The sequence below is a fragment of the Clupea harengus genome, chromosome 23 (genome assembly GCF_900700415.2).
Source record: "Clupea harengus chromosome 23, Ch_v2.0.2, whole genome shotgun sequence".
NCBI lineage: Eukaryota > Metazoa > Chordata > Actinopteri > Clupeiformes > Clupeidae > Clupea > Clupea harengus.
The window spans coordinates 5,514,839-5,538,095 of record NC_045174.1 but is presented as its reverse complement, the minus strand read 5'-3'; the positions used below and the strand labels follow the sequence as shown (position 1 = coordinate 5,538,095).

Here is a 23,257-nt window from a genome sequence, read left to right as displayed (position 1 = left end):
ATGACGTTTGTTAGGGCGTCACTTGCATGTCTGTCTGAGCATCTCAGGGAGTGGAGGAGGGATAGATACAGGACCGGGCAACATTCAACCAATGATGTGCATACAAGTTTAGAAAAAAAAAACAATTGTGACTTAGTCAACCACCAACATTTTCGTCTCGTCTCGTCTCGTCAACGAGAGTTAAAATAGATTTAGTCATAGTTTTTATTTTTAAAGATCCGTTTTCGTCACGTCTTAGTCTCGTTTTAGTCACGGGAAAAAGGTCGTTAACGAATATTTTTCGTCATAGTTTTCGTCAACGAAATTAACACTGCATTGGGGTGAACATTGAAGTAACAACTAAGCATTTTGAAAGTGCCATGGCAACAACAAGATTTTGGTTTATATGTAAAATATATAGTATGGATTATGAATTATGTATATGAAATTATGTAAAGTAGAATTGAAAATGAAATATAAAACCATTGGAATAGTAATCTGATCCCTGTGCAATAGGCATCAGCGGTTGATGATGTTAAGCTGCTGTTGTTCCTCTTGGGGTTTCTCCTAACCTAAGACCCCAGCCAGCTTCCCCCTCCCTGTTCCTCTTTTCAGAGCTCTAGCGTCTCACTGTCGCAGTGTGGTCGCTGGTGAGGTGGAGGCAGCATTCGGAAAGTGTTGTCATGACTCCTGCAGTTGCTAGGTTGATAGTGCGCTAGCAGTCATTTGCTTTCATACTGCTATGCAGTGTTTATGGACATGTATGTGTCCGTGCGTGTGTGAGTGTGCTTGTGTAGTATGCCTATGTGTGTGCAAGTTTGATCCCTGTGCCAGCTCTCTGATCTAGAGATTATAGCCTCCCATTCACTGTCCTAAGATCAGCAGAGATTATACCTTTGAAATAGGAGAACCAGACCAGACCAGACCAGACAGAGTTCATATGCATCATGTGTTTCAATCCAGGTTCACCAAATTCACTGGAGGTTGTGAGGAACAGAGACGCATGTTGACTCACTCCCCTTCTATTGTTTCAACATGGCCAAGGTCCCGGGATCAATCCATTTCTTCCTCCCACCTCCAGTAAATGTTCCCCAGTTAGAGGAAAACAACACATTTTACCATTGTACCATTACTCAAGTCCCACAGCTGTCTTTTACAATTGTTTGCATGTGTGTGTGTGTGTGTGTGTGTTTATTTGTTTTGAAGTCTGTGGACTAGGGAGACACTGTGAGATTACACTGTGGGCAGATGGATGAGTGGCACACCCCACTGTAAATCTGCATAGCATTGGAGCAACATGGCAGCCAAGACGTCCCATCTGCCTCTGTTTACAGACCTCCTCCACATGTTGGCTTTCTCATGGTACGGCTGTCTGTCCGTGTATGAGAAGCACTGCATGGGTGGATGATTTCATCTTTTCCCCTCTGCCTTGGTTGCAACGGGCCGTGGTGGGGGTTAGATGGGTCACTAATGACCAAACTCAGCTCTTGAGTTTTCTTTTTTAGTCAGCTCACTTTTGTGGTTCTCACAGTCCAGCTAATTGTACACACCCTCTGCAGTTTGGCCCACGCACACACACACACACACACACACACACACACACACACACACACACACACACACACACACACACACACACACACACACACACACACACACACACACACACACACACACACACACACACACACACACACACACACACAGGATCTGATCTCATCTGTTTCTCTTCCTGCCCTTGGACACAGTGTCTTCTGAGTCAGCTGGAAAAGACTGACTAAAACAAACGTGTGCCTCTTGAGCCACCTCCAGATGATCGTGACACTCAGCTGCAGGTAAATAAGGCTGCCAGTCAGAGGAGCACAGAGGCGCAGATGTGTGATTAGGCCTTTTATTGGTCACTGGCCATTGTTGGCACTTGTCCTATTCTTCTGGTGTCTGGTGGTAGCAGTGGTAGGGTAACAAGTATGTCACTAACAGTTTATTAAATATGCTTTTGGACCAGTATAGGTTTTGATGGAGGTGTAAGAAATGACAATTGTGCTCAAGTTAAAAGGGATTTGTGGGGTTTTAGTTTGATATTTTATACAGTAGTGTATGGGTTTAAAACTGTACATGGACTGTACAATACGTGGACATCAAGGTGTCATGTACTTTAGATTATGAAGAAATGAAGCCAAAACTGGTCGGCCATATTGGCATGACTGCTTTTTGCAGCCAGAGCATGCGTGATGAACAGAATATAGGGCAGGTCTGCCCAGAACTGACCATATTTGGTTCCATTTCCCGCCGGGGTTTAGTTCCTTCCGGTGGCTTCCTTTTAGCCTGAGCGTACACTGCCTGTGGTTTTTACAGTCATTGGAGCCATCTGACGGTGGGCCTCCCGTGTCTTGTACCTTGTAGTTGGGATGTTGTGTGCTGTGATGAGGACATGTGGTGTCTCAGGTGCTTTTTACCATTTGGCCCTTATCAGTTGGACTGTTGCATTTGATTGCATGATCTTTATAAACCATATATGATGGATACCACAGATAAGGAATGAGTATTGCACCTTTGTGAGGTGGAAGTTAGTAAGGGCTTGGAACATAGTCAAGAGCGGTATTGTATAACATGGAGAGACTGAAGGATGGACCAAAAGAGCTGGCAGAATAAAATCAAATATAATTATGTTAATACTCTTTAGTTATCTGCTAGTGATGATTATGGGAATCTCAATTCATATCTTCCTTAAATGTCTCAATTGTAGCGTAATGTTTTCTGTGGCTTAACTGAGTGTAGATATAATTAAATTAAAACAGTACAACTCTATGCAAGCTGTGTATTAATAATGGAAAAGGAGAGGAATCCCACAACATGTTTGTTCCCCACACTATTTTATTTTGAACAGCACATAGTTTACAGTGACTACCCAGCCAAAACTGGTCAGATGCAGGTCTAATGCGCTTGTGGTCTGTTTCTCATCTGTTGTGATGTGTATGTATGCTTGGCTGGGGGTGGGGAGTGTGTGAGAATAGACCAGGCCTGGAGAGTCTGTCTCCCACGCAGATCTGCTCTCACCTGTCTGCCTGCTGCTTTACATGCACAGAGAGGGAAAGGGATGTTCCAGACAGACAAGACATCTCGCCCGCGCCTCCAGTCCAACACACAAACATAACAAAGACAGTTTAGCTCCATATTTCATATACACACACACACACACACGCACGCACGCACGCACGCACGCACGCACGCACTCACACACACACACACACACACACACACACACACACACACATGCACACGCCGTCTCTCTATCCTTCAGTCTCTTTCTCCCTCGCTTTCTCTCTCAATCTTTCCTTTTAACGTTTCTCTTTTTCCATTTCTTTCTCACAATCTCTCATTCCCACTGCATATTATGTATTGCTGTGTTTGGGGCCGTATTTGTGTGTAAACAACAGCAGGTCTCTGCACAGGCTCTCATGAATATTTACTGAAGGGTTCACAGGGTTTAAGCGTTTGCTAGTATTCTCAGCAGAGATGATAATACCTAACCCCCCCACTCAGCTACCCCACCCCCATCCGTCTATTGGCTCAGAGAGAGAGAGATGCCGAGGCGAGGAAGGAGAGAAGGAGGGACAATCCTCTGTGCCCGGGGGAGAGGAGGGGAGAGGACTGGTTAAAGAAGAACTGCTAGTTTGCCTGGGGAGGACTTCAGTTGTCTAATAGATGCTAGCACACTGTGTTGATGCGCTGTGCTGTTATTTCTCTCTCCTAGTTGTTTCATCATTCTCTCTCTCTCTCTCTCTCTCTCTCTCTCTCTCTCTCTTTCTCTCTCTCTTCCTCCTCCTTCCCCCTATCCATGAGTTCAGTGTTGCATTGGCATTCTGGTGGCCACGCATTCAGAATCAGATCAATAGATCCTGTGTTGGTGATGGCGCAGTGTGATGCTGATGGCACAGTGCAGGATAGGCTTTCACAGGGTGAGCCGCTCGTTGTGTCTCGCTTTGTGCGCTTATGTATATTTCTGTCTCTCTCTCTTACTTACTCTCTTTCTCTCTCGTCCTCTATCTCTTTAGCCCTCTCTGTCTCTTTATCTCTCTCTCTGTTCTTCTCCCTGTCACTGCAGTCTTTCATTTTTCCTCCAGCTGTGCTTTATTGATTTGTCAATGTGACACTCCTCTGAGGAACTCGCTTCCCTTAAGCATTTCATCTGGCCAGGCAGCAACTGAGCCGTTGCTTACAAAAGGAGAACGAAAAAAGCCCAAAGAAATTGAGTGCAAGTCTGCAGAAACCTGCTCTCTCTGGCTTGCCGGCATTCGATATGGGATTAGAGAGGCCGTTGCCAGGCTGACGGATGGGTAGATATTATCAGGCAAACATCCTGCTTGTTCTGGCCTTAGGCCACTCACTGATGCTTGACCCGTGTGTGCCAACATGGCAGGGGTGAGGGGCTTATGTTTTTGGAAGGGGCGAGTAGTTCCTGGAAGCTCTCATATGAACCAAATCGCATTCCTCAATGCCTTGAGAATTCCTTATGCCTCTCTGTTAGAAATACTATCATGCTGAAGGCCTTACTCTTACCTTGTCCTGGTAAGCAAGCAGATGGAGTGCGTGCATGTATGTGTTTTTCTGTTCATGTAGACCTATTTATTATCACGTTCCATTGCTATTTTAGCTGCTGAATTCTCCTGGCACTGTGGGGGCTCCTTGTAAACAACATAATTATACCGTGCCTTGCCACCTCCTCTCTCTAAGCATCCTGCTTATTGGTTTCATTCCGTAAGCTATGTCTCTAGTTGTGCACTTGCTAATGTGACTTGGGTTTAGCCTGAGACCACAGAAGATGAGGTAGAAAATGCTGTTTACACAAAAGACCCTCCCTTATTGACTTAGTGCTGGAGGTACACACTTGGGCAACTTTGGGCAAAGCTTGCTGCAGTATGCTCTCCTTAAAACTGCATAGATCCACCTTGGGCAGGACTTCTGACAAAAGAGTGGTGCAGTATACCTCCTGTACTCAGCATATATTAAAGGGTGCTTTCAGCTGTGTGAAAGTCATAGGCTTAATTCCAGCTAAATAACAAAGAACAATATGCTTAAAAGTAGATTTACTCTAAACTGCTATATATACATGTCAGCCCAAAGCAAGCAGTTGTCTTCATAGACTTCCTCTAGAAAGGTTGCCAGTTGTATTTAATGATTGTCAAGGATCCTATTTGAATAACCAACCTTGTGCTGATTACACATCCACACTGTTTGCTCAGGTTGGAGACATGTCCCCTTCGGTCAATGTGTTAATGGCATTGCTGCTCAGTGTGACTTTCGGAAAGATGGTGCCACTTCCTGGAGACTGTTGGTGCTGTTTGTTTACCATCCCTCTCCCTGGCAATCTCACCTCTCTTCTCTTGCTCCTCGCACTCACAGGTTATCTCTTTAAATGGATTTGTGCCAGCACTGAGAGATGGAGGTTTGATTCCCTAATCGAATTGACCAGACCCTTGAGCAAGCCACTGTAATATCTCCCAGACAGGTCTGTGTTTGTGTGGGGTTTTGTGTGTGTGTGTGTGGGCAGGTGAGGAGACTGCAGGTTTTAAACGCGGGTGCCTGCGTCTTTCCCAACTGCTATCTTGTTTTGTCAGGGCACACCAGCAAGCTCAACGCACACACACGAACACACACGAACACACACACACACACACACACACACACACACACACACACACACACACACACACACACAGTAGATAGGACAGTTTTTGAAATATGTGCAAATGAATGCATTTCTTCTTCATGTCGAAAGCGGTAAATCTTAGTCACCCACATCCTGCCTCCTCTGGGCAGCCGGGCTTCTCCATTCAGCTCCAGTGAGTTGAGTGTGGGGGCTGAGCTCCATACCTCCGTGGCCCAGGTGCAGGCTCCACAGTGCCAGCCATTCTTCCAGCGAGCCCTGGTGGTGAGCATTAATGTGCAAGGGTGAATAGTCCCTTGGCTCCCCGCGTCCCCAGATGAAAGGAGGTGAGAGGAAGTCGCCTGGACGGGCAGAGTCCCAAAGCGCTGCGGAGGATAATCGTTAAAAGCAGCCCACTGCTTCGTTGTCAAACTGTTAAAAAGCTGACCGAGAATTCACAAATCTCCCCATTCATCGCGCGTGATGGAGTTTGCCAGAGCCATGTGGTTCAAGTGAAATTCATTTGGTTCGAGTATACAGGAGGTGTGGACTGCATTCATGTTTGAAGTGCTGCTGGCTTCATCACTGCTTAGTAAACACAAACAAAAAGCATTAGACTCTCACATCCCCCTTTAGCACACATAAGAAGGGAACTGAAAAAGTGAGGGAAAGGATGCTGATTGGAATTAGTCCTATTGAAGAAGAATGAAAAAGTCTGGATCTCTGGGGGGAAAATTGCAATGCTGTTTTTTTCTCAACAGTAGAAATATCAATGTGAATGTGCCGAACACTTTTACTCCTCTCTTGCTCCCAGTCAGTCTGCATAGTGTTGTTATGAAGTAGGCTGTTGGAAATGTGTTGAATTTCCATGATTACATGTCTCTCTGGCGTGAAAATAGCTTAGCCTATTTTGTGCTCTCGTTTTATGTCTGTGTCAAGACTGTTATGTATAATCATACTTGGCTCATATTGTTCCATGGCAAGACTTTAACCCCCAAGAGATGCCTTTCCATTTTCTTAATATTACCCTGACAGGAAACAGATGCCTTAGTGGACGCATATCAACAACAATAGGAATAGGAAAGATGTTGAATCAGTAACCGAATAGAATGAGATAATATTTGTGGGGTTTATCTGGCTGAAAATATTCAGACTGGACGGGTGGATGATGGGTGTTTTCACACCACATTTTCCCATGACAACAAAGAGCAGCCCACACTGGAGCTGCCGTGTGTGTTCACTGTGAAATACTTTCAGCGTAAATGTATACTTTGTGGATCCTGTCCTCCCTCCCGCCTGGTTTTGGCTTATCGCTGATGGCACAGTCAAGCAGATAACCCTGTCCCCTATAATTGTACGGCACCAAAGCTGAGATTAAAGACAGCCCTCTCAGCATTGTGACTGTCACCCCCCTCTCTCCTTCAGCCTCTAAGTATATAGGACTCGGCTAGCATCTCTCTGGCAAGGAAGTGACATCTGATTAACTCTGGTATTTCGGGAAGTCTCAGGAGATGCATGGTATTTTTAATGTGTGTGCTGTTCCTCATTGGCCCTGATGGGAGACAGTGGTAATGACACAAACGCCTCAGTGACACCATCGCGTTGTGCAGAACGACGCAAGGCCACATTCCCACCTCATCTTCTCCAATGGGAAGAGTTTTAGGAGCAGTTGTAAATTAGTGGCAGAGAGAGAGAGAGAGAGAGAGAGAGGGGGAGAGAGAGAGGGAGGGAGAGAGAGAGGGAGAAAGGGATGTAACTGAGACTTTTTGGCATATCTCAAAATCTTGTTTGGGAAAAGGTGACCTACATACTCTGTGGAGCTGTGGAGCACACCCCTCATGTGTCCAGGGTTAGGAGTGTTTACTAGCTCTTAGTCTGTTCACACTTTCACACTTTTACATCGTTTTTTTCTTGCTGTCCTTGCATTATGTGTCAATTACATTGTGCGTTCTAAATACCTTAAAATACTTTCCTTAAAATACACAATAATCTGGTTTGGTTTAATAGACCTTAACAACACTGGTTTTGCCTAAGGAATCTTAACACCATCAAAACATGAAGAAAAGATAGTTCAGTAGTTTGACTTCAGCAACCTTCTCTATGTAAACATCCTTGGATGAGTCAAAGCGGCTGGAGGCTAAACTGGAGGGGCCTTGTTGTGAGGTCATCTCTCTCCTCTCCTCTCTGTTCTCATTTAAGCCAAACGACTCTGAGGACCTGCCTCTGAACCACTCCATTTCCCACTGTCTCTGCCGTCCCGCTGTCATCAAATTAATCCCCACAGGAGCCCTTAGTTCATCTTCAGACCTCTCTAATTTACTAATAATGGACATTAATTGAAATCAGAACCTATTCTAGTTTCCTCTTCCTTTTTACCACCAGCTTTCATTCCCTCTCTCTCTCTCTCGCTCTCTCTCTTTCTCTCTGTCTCTCTCTCTTAGTCGCTCACTCTTCTCTCTCTCTCTCTCTCTGTCACCCTCTCTCTCTCTCTCTCTCTCTCTCTGTCTCTCTCTCTTAGTCGCTCGCTCTTCTCTCTCTATCTCTCTCTCTCTCTCTCTCTCCCACTCTCTCTCCAAACCCAGCCTGTGTTCCACATTCCATATTTATCTGCACAGTCCCACTCTCCTCTCCCAGTAGGGAGCTCCACAGCACCCAGAAGGGCTAGGTGACCCGTATAATAGGATCTGAGCTCGTTCCGCACACATAAAGGGACCTAACCAGATTTCATGCTCCCAGTTCACCTTCAGCACTCTCTCCACCTTTCATCCCTGCTCTAAAGGTGAGCCTTGTCACCAGCTCCCCACACTACATGACCACCAGCCCTCCAGCCTCAGGAAGTGAGTCTCAGCTGGACAAATATGTTCCTTTATATGCTAGGTGCGCTCTGTTTCACAGCCTCATTTCTTTCCTCTCACTTCACCTTCAGTTCTGTCAGTTGGTCTAGTTTTATTTAGAGATCAGTCGCACTAAGGTACTTCATCAGTTTCTCATTTGGTGTAATAATGTCCCACTGTCCATGCCAAATATATTAAATGAAACTGTTAGTGATATAATGGTAATATAATATTTTATGGACTACTTATTTCAAGGACAGGGAAACCATTTTGTCAAATGCAAAGTGGACTGCTTTGATATCTGCCTGTCCTCATGTCAGGCTTCTTGCCATCATGTATTAAAGCCACTGTGGCCATCATTAGTGACCAGTGGTGAACAGTCTGTTCATCAGATCAACGCAAACACTGTGGAATTTGGCTTTTAGGCTGGACACCTTTAAATATCTCCTTCAGCTCCTTCCCTCGTCATCACGATCACTGGCAGCCAGATAAGCTTTTAAATCTCTTTTTATTTGCACAATTACGCAGCTGTGCCTCGCTCCTTCTCCTTCTCCTTCTCCAGTGGGCCTTCATGCAGCTGTGGAGGGCTGTGTGTCTGGCTCACTCAGCCATGATGTGGCTCTGTGCAGGGAGAGCCCAAGGAACACCGTCTAGTCTGATCTCAGCGCCGCCACGGCCGCCTGCAAGACTACACGGTCACCATAGCAACAGCTGGGAATGCGCAAGCCCTTAGGTTCTTGGGTTGCTCAATGTTCCCAGGTAGATAAATGGTGTTCTGCTGCCCCTACCCCCATTCCTCTCTCTGCCTATTAACACCACCATTCTTCCTCTTTTCCGTGTCTTTGGGAGATTTTTGGCTGTAGCTCTGTAATTTGATTGGATATTCATGAGCCCCCTTGGGGGTTGCTACTGAATCACATGGTGTTGCATACCATAAAAGAGCAATTTAGTTTAGAGCAGTGGGTAATTTCTAGTATAAAACCAGATGTACACACATAATGGAGGGGGGTGGGCACTTAAGGGAAATCAGAATGCGCTCTGCAGCACTGTACATTTACAGTGCTACTACTAATGCCACCAGAGATCGTATGAGCCTAATGCACTGGTAATGAATTCAAAAGACTCTTTATTCATAATTCTAATCTGGGATTAAAATTCTACTACTTAGTAGTTTTGGGATGAAGCAGATTTAAAGAAATTAACAGGCAAAATGCTTTATTTGTTCTATCATGTATGACTTTTGCACACATATCTGGTGTCAAATAGCTTTAACACATTAAAACGCATTAGTTAAAAAGCGAGACGCGTCTATTAAGGCAAGCTAATCCTCTTTAACACATTTGGTTGTTTTTAAATGCAGTTGGAAATGCTCTATAAGTCACTGTGTCAAAGACCACTAAGGATGATTAACCTAAACTGATTGCAGTAGCCACTGTTGCTAAACCAGCCTCTGTGATGTCACTGTGAGGACATCAGGACCCAGGGAGGTTGCATGGCCTTTGGCTTGTAGCTGTGAGATCTCGTGTGGTGTACTTTTGCCCCCTGATCCCTACTCAAAGTTGGGGCCATTACTGAAGCTGACAGCTCAGGCCTGGAGCCCCCTTCTGCCTGTTATCGACCTCTAGTCTCACAGTAATGGATAATGTCCTCTTAAATAAAATGTCTAATACACATTCTCTCTTTCTCTCTCTCTTTCATTTTCTCTGAAGGTGGAGAATAATTCCTCTGAGGTGTTGTGTGTCTGCTACATCTCTGACCTTGAAGCAGTGGAAGGAGGACGGGCAGAAGAGAGAAGAGCCGAGACGGAAGAGCCGAGACGGAAGACAGAGGGGGGAGTGGAGAGAGAGTTTTTCCCCCTCAGAGGACTCCACCCCATTCAGAACGGGAGAGAGTGGCCCCTCACCCCCAGGAGCGATGTGACAGGGGGACCCCAGCAGCATCTCCTGCAGCTAGAATGGACCTGAGAACCAGCTTGCTCTGAAACCACCTCTCACCCAGGTACCGTGAGGAACATTTCAACTGTTGAATCATTTTGTCTTATCTTCGAACAACGTTTTTTGTGCTATGACCACTGTAACTAAGAGAGATAGTATTTAGATCGGAAGACTCAGACTCTGAGTGTTGCTGATTTATCTTTGACAGTTAGTACTGAGGGAGGTGTGGAAGCTTGCTGTGTCATATGCTTCAACTTTGAGTAACAAGTTCCTTATCGGTCACGCTTAGCCCTGGACCACAGCAAGCAGCTCCCATGAGTTTTAGCTGAACTGAGAGAGAAGGTGTCAGCAACGCCCATGTTATTGAACATGGCACCACAATTGCAGCCTTAATCAAAAGGATTCATTACGGTAAAGGGAAATTGCAGTCAGAAGATGAATTTCTCTCTAACGGTTTCTAATTAGTATGAAACGAACCCTCTTAAGCAGACTTGTCAGCGGTCCAAGGCTAGGTGTGAAGCGGATGCAGCATATGTCTTTTTCCCGTTGGTTCAGTTGGAATCCATTTGCAGCTGTGTATCCACACAGCAGCAGCAGCAGCAGCACATCTCCACTCTGGCAGTAAGCATATTAGTACCATCTTGACATATTATGACATTTAACAGCTTAACAGCTGTGGCTATGATTATGAAGTATGGTGGTGACTAAAGTAGGAAGTGGGGAATTGAGATTGGACACTGGTAGAGGTAGTGGTTGCATTTTAAAAGGCCTGATTTAGTCATGACCACTAAAAATCATCATTTTTCCTTCTTTCTCTTTCTGCGCTATGGAAAACCTCCATTTTTATTAGCCAGTTTGTATTCATATTCGGTTAGATGAGTGCAGTGGTCGAGTCATAAGTAACCTTTGATATCATGTTGTTTCCCTATCACCCATTGTTCTACAAAGTGTCCGTAGACTGCCCAAGTAACTTTTGTTACAGGTGAATACATTACAAAGTTCACATACCAAGGTCTTCTTCAAGGTCTAAACACATATTTGTGTATGTTTGTGTGTGTGTATGTGTGTGTATGCACAGTTGTACAGTAGTGCAGAAACAGTTAACTTGTGTGTGCATCTGTGTGAGTGTTTGTAGTCTGGTTGTGTGTGCTTGTACAGTATCTGTTGCGTGCGTGCGTGTGTGTATATATCTTATCCAAGAGTTGTTTCAGGAGTGTGTGGCAGCGTCAGACACATTTCCCCTTTAGAGTGGGACAGGAAGACTGGCAGTGGAGGAGAGGAAACTGTCTGCATCAAACAGCAGATGGAGGGACAGCATGTGCTTACACTGCAGAAAATACACACACACACACACACACACACACATACACACACACACACACACACACACACACACACACACACACACACACACATACACATTCGCACACACACACACACACACACACACACACACACACACACACACTCACACACACACACACACACTCACACACACACACACACACACACACACACACACACACACACACACATTACACACATTACACAACATACAATGAACTCCAGAGATGACAGTATGAACGTGTGACTTTGCATGGTGTCGTCCTCTCTTTGCCCTTTCTCCCGACTAAAGTTTTCCATTTGAACGTTCTCCGTGTTTTCTTAATAGAAACAGTCACTGGAGCTGAGCCGTGGCCTTTCCCACCCCTCCCGGTGTTAACAGCTTTTCTTGGCAGCCAAAGTGACCTTTGTTGGTGCAGAAAAAAGTTGCCTTTACTCGTTGGCCAAGTCTGGCTTGTATGGCTGATACATTAACCAATTGCGTGATTAGAGAAGGGACAGATCTATCACTTGCCCGCATGCTGTTTATGCAGCTAAAAAAGAAACTATGTTCTCATGCGTCTTTCATTTGGGGTCGGGTTGGTGAGCTCCACATTGGCGGGTGCTATTGATTTGATATCAGATGAATGGGTCGCAGAACCATACCTACTGAGGAAGTAGGTGTCTGATTGTTTCCCAGCGGCCCGTGGCGCTCAGCGGAGGCGTGTCTGAGGTCTGCTCCCTCTGCTGTAGCTTTGCCCTTGTGCGCCCTCCAACAGCACGCCATCCATCTCCATTACTGACAGCAGCCTCCAGGAGGGGCGAACAAGTGCTGCTATAGGACAGGATACCTGTCACTCAGGCAGCATCATCTGCAACTACCTCTGTGGGTGAGGACACAGGATGATCATTTTCAGACACCCAATCGTCTGCCCAATAGTGTGTATTTATGCCCCCCCCTCCAAACACACTCACAAAGTCATTCCCCCACCCCAGCTCTCTGCTTCAGCTACTGCGGGTCCGGCCCAGAGCCAACAGCCAGCTCTGACAGAGTGCTGATCCCAGATCTGCTGCCGCTGCTGCCGCTGCTGTGTGAGGAGTGGATGTGGCACTTCCTCTGCCCCGCTCTGAGGGGACGGCGTCGGCGGAGTGCAATTGCAGAGCGCCATTATGGGCTCTCCTCAGCATACCCCGCTGAGCACGAGGACAATACGCACTACTGTATGCCCCCTGGGCCCTGCCTAATGAGCCATCTCTCCACACAAGAGCACAAACAAGAAGCAAGGTTGTGTCCAGTCTTTCACAGCAATGTGACATTACTCACAAGATGGTACAAAGAGTCCGCCCATGTAGGGAGCTGACAAGGGCAGTGGCGTAATGCTATCAGTCTCTTCAATCTGTTCTGCAGAGGCTGTTGTTGTGTAATGCTGTTGTGTCTGTGTCTTTTCTTTTCTTTCTAGCCATGGTGGCTAAGTAATGATGTCATAACTTCAGCACTTCCTCAATAGAAACCTAATCTTTATCATTCCAACAGCATATTTGACTAGATGTTCTTTTCAATCATCATCTGATACCAGTTGGGTCGCTTGCCTGAGCTCAGGCTGAAGGCTTGCTGTAAATGCGGCCTGCTTCAGCAGGATGCCAGGCGTGTTTGTGGGCAACACATTGGAAATGATAAAGTCATATGCTACACTTCCAAACACGCACACACTAGCATGCACATGCATTATGTATGGAGTGAGCTACTCTCTCTCTCTCTCTCTCTCTCCCTGTGTCTAAGTGTACTTTCTTAATTTCGCCATCTGTGGATGCTATCCTCTACATGCTGCATCTGCATGGCACTCAAGTGCTAAAGGATTTAGAATGGCATGTTGTCATGTTAAATTTGTTAGATGAGTGCCGTGCTTGAAATATACGACCCAGCTTTTCAGTGGACAAGAGCAGCCACGGCTCTCACAGAGTTCACAGATGCATGCTGGGGGTCAACCGCACTCCCTCCCTCTTAGCTCTACACACTGAGGAAGTTCATGCCCATGTTCTAAAAACAGTCATAACTCAAACAGCCACAAGACCTCAAGTCTGCCCATCCCCACTAACATGCCCACCCTTCTGCTGATGTCTCCATCTGTTGTCTCGGGTCAGCTGGTCTTGGAGAATCTCTCTCCCTGCTAGGACAGCGTGTGCGTTTGTCGTCTGCCTCTCTGTCCAGGAATGAAGTGGCTTTTGTTCTGGAGCTGCAGTGCTTATCACTCCTCTCCCCACCACCGGCCCCCTCCTCCTCCTCCTCCTCCTCCTCCTCTTCCTCCTCCTCCTGCAGAATGAAAGGACTCAACGTGATGGATTACACGTCCTTGTGCTCATCACATCCTCAAGGAAAAGAGGATTGTTCTAGAATATTTATCTTGCCGCAATCAGATTAGATATCATTGTAAAGATTCCGAAGAAAAGACTCGGCAGCAGAATCTCCTTGTAGTAAAGCCGATGCAAAACAACAGTGAACTAGACAAACAAAAAACTCATCCAAGAGGGCTAAAATGTCCTCTCCTCTGTGAGAGTGGAGAGAGGCAGCTCACATGTGAGACGTTTAGGGCAGAATGAGCTGCACGGCGGTGTGGCTTGATGGATGAAGGCCTGGCAGAGAACACATGCCTGTGGTTGGAACTCGGTGGGCTCACCCTGATGCTTCTATATGTGGTCTCCCAGGAACATCTGTGTCGTCTTCTAGGCGAGAAACATGATCTGTGGGACAACACATCTGTCCTGTGCTCGCCCAACGCGCCACGCTCTCTGTTATTACATTAATTCAATTAAGTTTTATTCAGTTATATAACGTCAAAGAGCTATCAAAGAGCACTGCCTCGAGCTGCATTACGGAGCCTGCATTCTCAGCAAGCAGATAGCAACAGTGTTGCAGGAAACATTCCTTCCAGCTGGAAGAAACCTGGAGCAGAACAGGGAGTACTCATCTGCTTGAGGTCAACCAGAGAGAGAATGTTGTAACTCTGTGTTCTCACCCAGAAACCCCCACCCCCAAGCTTCAGGATTAGGGTCATTTCCCATACTTTTGTGAAAGGAATTCTGTTCCAGCATTAGCTTTAGAAAGGAATTCTAACAGCATCTAACCAGCATCAGCTGATTTAAGATGAGTTGGTAGAATGTCTGATGCTGTCACTTTTCACACATCTGGTGAGGGGTGCCTGCCTCCCTCGGTGGACGTGCAGGTTGAAAGCTATAATTGCATCGGCTCTGAATAATTGAAACTCCTGGAAAAGCGATTCCCCGGAGAGAGAAGGAGAGAGAGAGAGAAGAAGAGAGGACGAGAGAGATGGTGGGAGGAGGGGGCAGGGGACATGATGGATGTGGCTGTGTGCTGGCATGGTGGCTCTGTAGGTGGAAGGACTGGAGAAGCGTCTCACAGTTTGGTCAAATATGGTGTGTGTGTGTGAGTGTGTGTGTGTGTGTGTGTGTGTGTATGAGTGTGTGTGTGTGTGAGTGTATGTGTGTGTGTGTTCGTGTGCGTGTGCGTGTGCGTGTGCGTGTGTGTGTGTTCGGTATCTAGCTCTAGGCTGCTGTAACGGGGCACTGTGCCTGTAGTTGTAGTGTGGTGAGATGATCAGATGGTGTGGTAAGCATGGTGAAAGTGTGTTGTGTCTCTGTGGTTTTCCATAAAGCTGCGTGCAATCATGCAAATCTGTGGATCAGGGCAGATTTAGAGCCAGTGACCCTCCTAAGAGATAACTGACTGAAGCACACACACACGCACAACGTACACAGGCATAACACACATACACACATACACACACATGCAAGGGTATATCAAGGCTTACAGCTATGTTCATGTCCATGTGATACTCCATAGACTCTCCTAGAAAGAAATAGTCTTTAAATTCACACACACACACACACACACACACACACACACACACACACACACACACACACACACACACACACACACACACACACACACACACACACACACACACACACACACACACACACACACACACACACACACACACACACACACACACACACATGTTCACAGAAAGATACACAGACACACTCAAGTCCAAGTGTGAGGATCAGCTATAGCAGGCTGTCAGTATGTGTAAGCTCCAGATTTGGGTAAATATTTACTCGCTAATTACAGACTGTCTCCATGCGTCACAAGAATGTGACAGTGGATTTCACATGTAGTGAACAGTAGCCAGGAGCTCTCTCTCTCTCTGATTTCCTGTTTGCTTTCTCATATTATTGAAGCCGCTCTAAATGTGATCATGTTCTCTGCGGCTGCTGTGTGTGTTTTGTTTTTTTTTCCTGCAGGGATTAACAGCTCAACTAATCTCTCATTTCTCCCCTTTTTGCCAAATCACTGAAAACGCTGGATGTCACTGTTCTCACAGAACGCAGCACACGGGTTAGAGCAGTTCAGAGACAGTTCTCCAATGAATTCTAAACTAAAAGGAAGGTTTTTGGCTATACCGCATCATAGCTTGGGCTGCTAGCACATGACGGTATATATGGTACATGCTAGAATACATATATCTCAGAAATAGTACTATGAGAAATACTACTATGTCATATCAGATCGGTACATTTCATGTCAAGATTGTGCTGTGGGTTCTAAAAGGCTGCTTGACATTCTTTTGTCAGTATGTTGAGTGACGCTTGATCACAGCCTATCATTAGCACACTTACTCTTGCACGCGGCTACTCATTACTCAATATGTGCTCTTTTCAGATGCCACAAGTTAGCATTTTCTCAAACAGTACCTGTTGCAAGTGCCCCCACTTTGTAATAGCATGCTGTTTCACAACAGGGCTCTGTATTTCATCAGTGTTTTCTGCTATTGGAAGTCTCTTTCCAATTTGTGCTGCCTTTTATGCATGCTGTAGTTAGCATGGTGCCTCTCATAGACAGTCTTTGTCATGTCACAGGGCTTTTCCTTATCTATCAGTACCACTGCCAGTCATCAGCATGCCTTTCATCCACGCCTGTGCTCACCCAGGGACATGTTCCACTTCCCCCGCCGAGGGTGATGGATGCTGGGAGTAAATCTGCGGGGCCGGGGCGCCGGGGCCCAAGGTCGTCCCCATGGAGGCGGCGGCAGTGGCGCTGGGCTCCGAGGGAGGAGCTGATTAATGGCCGCCGTGAGTGGCTGAGATGTCCAGCGTGGCGCTCTGCAGAGTCTAGCCAACCTCTGCCCCCACTGCAGTGGTACAAACAGCAGGGGAAGGGGAGCTAACTCTGGGCTGTAGACAGCTTTCCACTGATCCCCTCTTTTGGTGGAAGATGACTGTTATGAACATTGTGTATTGTGTGGTGTATGATCTTGTTGGAATATCTCGTGTACTCACAGTGTGAAGGCATTTGGTTTCATGTGCTGAGTAAAGGCATATTGTAAAGTTCATAACCGATCTAAAAATAAATATCTCAACAGCGAGACTGCAGGGGACGTTGGGAGTAATGAAGTGGCGGTATTGACCTTCTGTCTCTGTTGGGAGACTCACGCCAGCTCAAAAATGAAATTGCTTTCACAACAGCAACAAGAAATGAGAAACGAGATTTAATTTGGACGTCAACATTTTCGTTCTCAACCCATGTCTCTTCTGTCCACCGGCTTATACCACAACACCTGTGGCCCGTGACGGAGAGAGAGAGAGAGAGAGAGAGAGAGAGAAAGAGAGAGGGGGGGAGTATATGAGAGAGGGAGAAAACAGCAATTTATGGACTGTCTCGCCGATGAAATACAGCAAGGTTTGAAATCTCCCACACCTGCAGGGGCTTGAGACAGAGTTTCCACTGTCTGCACTGCCTGGGTCGGTGGAGGGGTCAGTGCTGATAAATACCCTCGGAGGACTCCTTCCGTCTGACTCGCTCCATAACGAGAGTGCATGGGCTGTCAGTCCACAGGTTGCCATGGGAATGCTCAGTGAGGTGCTGCGTTGATGTTGGCAGTCAGTCCTGTGCTTTGTCTGTGTGTGTGTGTTTTCCCTTCCCTTGCAATTTTTCTTTTTTTTTTTCTTCTGGCAACCTTCAGTCATATAGCCTGCAAGTCTTGTAGCCTTCCTCAGAGGTCCAGCTGCAGTGTGATAAGGGGAGAGCGAACTGCGCTTCATTTCTGCTATGGGGATGGAGAGATTAATCTATGCTAATGGCATGTGTGTCCATGTGTTTGTCCCCAAAAGATGCGGCATCGCAAATGCATTAATTCATCTGCGGGCCGATATCAAATCCCATCAGCCGGAGAGGGCTGGAGGGGTTAGGCCGCCAGGGCGGGGGCACATCCCTGCATCCCTCTAATTTAATTTGTTGTGATCGGATGCTGCGGCTGAAAACATGGAGCCCAGCCACCTCCCCACAAATGGGTCAGCGTGCGGGGAGATACGCTCAAGCCTGTGAGCAGATGGAGGTGCTCCGGTTCAACTAGTTTGAGGCAGGACACGGCGACCCGCGCTCCTTTAAATAGAAGCCTCAGGTCTGTACTGTTCTACCTCTCCCCCTTGGGCCCTGTTATGAGAAAGAGAACAGAAAATAAGAGCAACTCATCTAGAAAAGGAGAGAAAAGAGCAAAGAAGAAAAAGAAGGACAGGGGAGGCGTCTAGGAGAGGGACGGCGGCTTAACATGGCAGCGGCCCATTTTAAACAGAGATCTTATCTAGAGATCGCCCTTAAGAAAACCTCTCGTTATGACTGCTTCGCTTGTTTACACTGAACAAAAACAAAACGGGCATAATGCCGGCCCAGCGTGTGTGTTTAGACAGCATGCCAGTGTTCTGATAGCCAGGGCTGGGGTACAAAACTGTTTCAGCAGGCCCCCGCCCCCACACCAATTAAAGTAAACCACACTGTTGACATGCTTTGCCATGCAATGCCATGCTTGATTGTTATGTCAACTTGAATAAAAAAATGGTATCACATTAGCAGCTTAGCCAATTAACTCATAAGATAATAATCACTTCCAAATTCAGCATTCAAAGTCAGCAAATGTCAAAATGATGAGTTGTTGACAAACACTTCTTAAATCTGAAGTCAGCATTATGTAGTAAAACACAAACCACTGCCAATGACACATGTAGGCTAAGTGAGTGAATGTAAAAAGTAAAACACAACCTCAGCCCCTAAAATCACTGTGAATGTACGCCCTTATGTTGCCGTCTGCTGCACCTTTTTGATAGCAAAGTCATGTTTTAGGTCCTTAAAGTTCAGATCCTTCACCAGCTGGCTCCTATTGAAAGCAGTGTCCAACCATTAAATCTGTCTAGTAGAGCACAACTAGTTTTTAACTTAGCAAGCTGTTTTTTTTCGTATTTAGCCAGATGGTACATATTCACTTAAAGTTACAAATAGCCTACTGTAGTGGCGAGCCAGTAGTAGCCGATGTAAGCCACATGATAAGGACCATATGTTGACTAATGTGGCAAACGTAGAACAACATTATCCAAGTTTACACTGTGGGCCTTCAACCCTGGAACTTAAGCCCAGGAACTTGGTCCTGGGATACAAAGCACCAGGGCTAGAGCTCCGTATTCATCTACACTATGGGCCATGTAACCAGCGGCAAACATTGCAGCCATACTTCCACTGGACAATATTCCATGGACAGACTAAATGGAGCTAAATTGCTAGCAAAACACAAGAAATTATTAAATTCTCTTTATTATGGCCATACTGTACTGTGTTAATGGAAAGGGAGTCAAAATAGGAAGACAGTGCCAGACAGTGCACATCTATTAGTGACAATAATTGCAAATGGGGTCCGAGATAAGGATGCTGTTATTTAAATAGATAGGTAAGCTAGCTCCATAACTAGCATCAACAGAACTGTAACAGTAGTAACCATTCATTGTGACCTGGTGTCTTGGACCTGTGGCCCTGAGCTGGGCTTGTTGCTTGGGCTTGAGTTCATAGTTAAGCCCTGTGTACTTGCCCAGTACAGTGTAAACTCCCTGACCCAGGAACTAAGTTCAAGCACAAGATCTGTGTGCATATTTGTCTTGTTTTTGGAACTTAGACATTCACTCCATTGCCTGTAAAATGTCATTTTTTTTTACTATTTTCTTTATGCTGATGAGCACCAGATTTGTGAGTTGACGTTCTGATAGCTCGATTTTGTAAGAAGTTGTGGATGAATTAACATATGGTTACCCTTAAAACCAAACTATTTTTCAGCATAAAAGGGAGACATGTTTGGGCTACATTTTGATAAATGAATTGATGGAAAGCATCATATATTCAAAACAAATAATGCAAACACTTTTTGAAAACTTGTCTAAATAATCCACCGATTAATAGCCAACATTTCTAAGTTAGGATCACACTCTCTCCAGGCCTCCCCATGGGCTGGGCCCAGGACAACTTCCCTGGTTACAGGGGCTATGGTGGTCACCGTGGTAAAAAGCTTCAGCTCCTACTGCAGAGAAAACTGCTCTCCAGACAGCTAACAAGTCCTCAAGGGTGTATAATATGCCACTTTGGCTACGTGGCCCCGCTCAAGAGGTTCTCTAAACAGCCTGTAAAAGCAGAAGCAGAGAGGCGAGAGAGAGAGAGAGAGAGAGAGAGAGAACGAACGTGGAGAACGTCCGGGGCACAGGGTTAACATAACAACCAAAAACACTTCTGGTGCTTGAACACGCTTCAATCAATTTGACACCATTATCAATATGGCGTGTTTGTGTGTTTTATATAGAGCGGCTAGACTGAATAATGGCGCAACATTCCCACCTTGAACAGGCTGTTTAAAAGGGCCTAGAGACAGACAAAGAGAGAGAGAAAGAACTGGACTGTGATTTTCAGCCCCGTTACAGACTTTTCTGTCTTTTACTGTTGTATGGTCTGCTTTCAAGTCCCTCAGAGACTCACACATGTTAGGGCCTTTCTCACAGCTATTCTGAGTGAATGCCCCAGTAAACCTGTCAGCTTTGAGCTGGCCTGTCATCCTGCTGCAGCCAAAGAGCACGGAGGTTATAGGGGGGCTGCATGGAAAGGAAGACAGAGTAAACATTCATCAAATTCTGCCTCAACTGAGCTCTGCTTATCTCTTTGATGGGATGATCTATTCTCTGTGTATCTCTCTGTGCTGTGTTGGTGCATGTATTTATTGTGTGTGTGTGTGTGTGTCTGTTTGTCTGCAAGCAGAACACATTCACTCATCACCACACTCCAGATACTGCTGCGCTGTGAGGCTGTCCCACTTTCCCTCTGTAAATTTGTCATCCTTTAACTCACAACACGCTCGTTCTCGTCGAGAGAGTTGCTAATTAAAGAGTGGCACACGAAACGGCAGATCGAAGAAGCAGAGAGGGTGTTAATTGCGGAGCTGGCTGCTAGAGCGGCCTGACAAGGGAAGGAAGTCCTCAACACTGCATACTGCAAGAGAATCCGGAGACTTTGCCCAAGGTGTGCTGGCTCTGGCATTTCACTAATGATGACTGAGGGCCTGCAGGTTGAGTTTGTGGTGGCTTGTTTCCTGACAGATAGAAAGTTGCAATGGTCTGCTACTGGTGGAGGTTTTTCTCAGAGATGTAGGAGATATTAATAGGCCACCACACACTCCACCGCTGTATATGAGACTGTGTGCTGACATACTTTACAGTGGCAGTCATATATCTTCAAAGACTTTTAAGTGTTCTCCTCAAAGAGTTCAATGTGAGAAGAGTTTAATTACTTTTCTAATTACATGAATTGTGGGTGAATGTGAATTACAGCAGTCATTAGAGGAACTATTTTATGTTGTTGTTGAGCATTATTGCCATGCAAGCGTTGAGGTTTAGTCACTAACAGTGTGCTGCTTTCTGCTCTCACCTCAAGTAGCTCTTTCGTGTCTGTCTCTGTTTTTAGGTTTCTCTGAAGCCTGGTTGTGGGGTTTGTGTTTGTGGATAAAACTTGACAGAAAGAGATGATTTCCTGTAGATAGTGGTACTGATAGGGTGCTTTAGGGCCAGTCCAACATAACACAGACACAAAAACACAACATTCTCAGAGTTTGGACATGGTGTGACACAGAGCAGCTGTTAAAAACGCTTGCTGAGTGTTTTCATATGTTGGAAATCTAACAGCACGCTGAGTGAAACTGTGATAAAAAGCTCCTCTTAAACTTTTGGCGCGGCCAGAGATCGGTTGAATGATGATATTTTTTTGCTAGCCTGCTCTCGTGAACTTCAGTAAACAGGTCTTTAACTGCTTGGGGGTTGTAATCAGTGGCAGTTATGTCTGTAGTGCCTTATCATTATGGCAAGCTTTCGCCATGGCTGTCTCATCAACTTCCAATTCTCACTTGTTTACACATATCATTCTTCTTACCCTGGGTATATCAGTTTCTCTTAACATGCCTTCGATTCAGTAAGTATTTGTTCTGTCCATTGATAATTTAACTGAACTAACAGGCTAATAGGCATGAATGATTCAATTGGTCATAGTGGCTATTTAATCATAGCCGCCTGTTAGTGCCAACTGATCTGAAAACAGCAGTAGAGACAGAGGAGAGTGTCTGCTTAGTGTCTTTCCACAGCCGCTGCTGGTGAGATGTGTCCTGTGCTCGATTCCTCCTCCCTGCGCTCCATTCAGGGCACGGTGACCTGGAGGCTCTGGAGGCTGTCTGCGCCGGGGCAGCCTGGGACGCACCAGACGAATGGCACTGCCAGAGACAATGTGCCACCCGAGGCGGCGCGCAAATGTCTTTTCAGTGTACGGAAATGGAAGCCCTCTGCGGGCATATCCTGTGACCCATTTTGCAGACATGCCATGCAGACGGAGGGGTGGTGAAGGGAGGAGAGATGTGCCCAGAGAGGGGTGGTGAAGGGAGGAGAGATGTGCCCAGAGAGGGGTGGTGAAGGGAGGAGAGATGTGCCCAGAGAGGGGTGGATCACCCACAGGAGGCGTGGAGCCCAAATGTTTGCTTAAGGATGACAGGCCTGTGTATACGTGATAGGGTAATATGAAAAGTGACACGGCCCATTAGTGTTACAATCAGGGGTGGATACCCATGTTGTGACAGAGAGGCAACACATGGGGACTTTCTGATGAGGCACTGACAGCTTGGGTTCCCTTGAGTAAGGACAAAGGGTGAGTCAGCTCCAATGACCCGGGCTGACTCTCTTGGAAAAATACAACTAAAAGATAGCATCAAAATAACGTGTGACACTGAGAGACCGAAATAAAAGAGTGAGATGATAAGACAGTGGGATTGCTGAGCTTGTGTATGATCGTGTGAGGATGTGGTCGGTAGTGTGCAGGATCCCCTGAGCAGAAGAGCAGATCGGGCCAGACCACAAAGCTGAGAGGAGCACATCCTTCAGGGCTGCTGTAGGGAGAACACAGAATTCTGGGAGATGTAGTGCCTCAGGGCTACGCCTTGGGTGCTGATTGCATGCATCCCCTCTCTCCCCCCATTCTAGAAACACTCCCCAATGTGCCTGTAAGCAACCCCTTAGGGGCCTAGCCCTCAACATGAGTTCTGTGATTGTGTGTGCCTGGCTGTAAACATGGGGCTGTGTCCATCTGTGTGTGTGTGTGTGGCCGTGTGTCCCTTCTCCCA

At 46.2% G+C, this 23,257-nt stretch overlaps 1 protein-coding gene across 2 annotated transcripts in view; it reads left to right on the top strand.

Annotated features, from left to right (window-relative positions):
- ptprea (protein tyrosine phosphatase receptor type Ea) overlaps window positions 1–23,257 on the top strand; it is a 59,058-nt gene that overhangs the window by 18,960 nt on the left and 16,841 nt on the right. For both annotated transcript variants that reach the window (XM_031561672.2, XM_031561673.2), the window contains exon 2: window positions 10,170–10,458. The gene's annotated coding sequence lies outside the window, so the exon portion shown is untranslated. The remainder of the gene's footprint in view (window positions 1–10,169; window positions 10,459–23,257) is intronic.